Genomic DNA, 2,500 nt, shown 5'->3' on the forward strand with positions numbered 1-2,500 from the left:
TTATTAATAATGTGCTTTTATTTGTATAAAATATTTGTATTTTATTTGGTCTTCTTCTTTGTTGTGTTTTTCTTTCATTTTCTTTCGTTCAATGTGCGCTCCCGCCGACCCCTTTAGCTTTTCTTATCAGAATTCAAAAACCGTTTTTTATGAAAAAGAATTTTCGTTCTCTATATATATTTTGTATAAAAATATAAGAACGATATTTCTTCTTAATATTTGCCAATTTTCAAATGTATCATTTTTAATAACATTTTACTTTTTCTTCAAATGCATTTTTAATGTAATAATTTCATATATTACATAATTTTTCTCTCTGAATTGAAATTAATAATTCCATAATTCTATTTTTTAATCATAAATATATATATGATTGAAAAAATTTCTCCTTTTTTCTTTTGTTTAAAATTTAGTTTTTCTTATAATTTTTATTTGTTTTGTTTTTTTTTTTTCTTCATCTGTTTAATTTCCTGTATGTATACAAGAAACAAACAGTTGAGGATAATTTCTATGTAATGCTAGTATAGAATATAAAATTTTGAATTCAAAAATTTATTTCTATTTAAACTAACTATAGAATACCAGGAATAAAATACAATGACACCAATATGCCAAGGTTACATTCCATAATATGTTAGTATAGAATATAAATTCTTCATATATGTATATATATTCGAAAATTGTTTCTATTTAAACTAACGTATGGAAAACCATGAATAAAATCACAAATACACCAATATGCCAAGGCAACAATCAATAGTTACATTCCATAATATGTTAGTATAGAATATAAATTCTTCATATATGTATATATATTCGAAAATTGTTTCTATTTAAACTAACGTATGGAAAACTATGAATAAAATCACAAATACACCAATATGCCAAGGTAACAATCAATAGTTACATTCCATAATATGTTAGTATAGAATATAAATTCTTCATATATGTATATATATTCGAAAATTGTTTCTATTTAAACTAACGTATGGAAAACTATGAATGAAATCTCACAATACACCAATATGCCAAGGTAACAATCAATAGTTACATTCCATAATATGTTAGTATAGAATATAAATTCTTCATATATGTATATATATTCGAAAATTGTTTCTATTTAAACTAACGTATGGAAAACTATGAATGAAATCTCACAATACACCAATATGCCAAGGTAACAATCAATAGTTACATTCCATAATATGTTAGTATAGAATATAAATTCTTCATATATGTATACATATTCGAAAATTGTTTCTATTTAAACTAACGTATGGAAAACTAGGAATAAATCCACAATATCACCAGTTTAACATAACTCAAATTCGTGTTTCATATAGTTATGATTCGATTTATATGCTTCAATATCATTGGTTAGTTAAATGTTGATATTTTCATATTATTCACATGCCTTCACCGTGAGTGTTTTTTGCCATGCACACCACACATTGTGAAAAATGTATGGGAAAAATTCAATTCAATACATTTCAGTTTGATTTCATATAATTCAATTACATTTTATATATTTCAATAATACCATCAACTTAACTAAATATATATTAAAATACTAAATTATATATATGATGATATTTTCCATATATTTGAAATGTCTTTATTATAATTTATTCAGTTTATCATATGAATGTATTGTGTTAAATTTTACTTTCATACATTTAATCGAATTTAGTTTCATATAAATTCGATTCGATTTTCTTTCATATATCTCACTTGCCTTCACCGTGAGTGTTTCTGACAATGTACACAACGCATTGTGAAAAATGTATGGGCAAAATTTTGTTAAATTTTACTTTCATACATTTAATCGAATATAGTTTCATATAAATTCGATTTGATTTTCTTTCATATATATCTCACTTGACTTCACCGTGAGTGTTTCTGACAATGTACACAACGTATTGTGAAAAATGTATGGGCAAAATTTAACTTAATACAATTCAATATATTTCAAATGTTTTTCTTATATATTTATTCAGTTTATCATATGAATGTATTGTGGTAAATTTTACTTTCATACATTTAATCGAATATAGTTTCATATAAATTCGATTTGATTTTCTTTCATATATATCTCACTTGCCTTCACCGTGAGTGTTTCTGACAATGTACACAACGCATTGTGAAAAATGTATGGTGAAAATCTAACTTAATAGAATTCAATATATTTCAAATGGCTTTATTATATATTTACTCAGTTTATCATATGAATGTATTGTGGTAAATTTTAATTTCATACATTTAATCGAATATAGTTTCATATAAATTCGATTTGATTATATTTCATATATTTCACATGCCTTCACCGTGAGTGTTTTTTGCCATGCACACCACACATTGTGTAAAATGTATGGGAAAAATTCAATTAAATACATTTCAGTTTGATTTCATATAATTCAATTACATTTTATATATTTCAATAATATCATCGATTTAACCAAATATATATTAAAATAATAAATTATATATATGATGATATTTT

This window comes from Anastrepha ludens, unplaced genomic scaffold, assembly GCF_028408465.1.
Source record: "Anastrepha ludens isolate Willacy unplaced genomic scaffold, idAnaLude1.1 ptg000053l, whole genome shotgun sequence".
Lineage (NCBI taxonomy): Eukaryota > Metazoa > Arthropoda > Insecta > Diptera > Tephritidae > Anastrepha > Anastrepha ludens.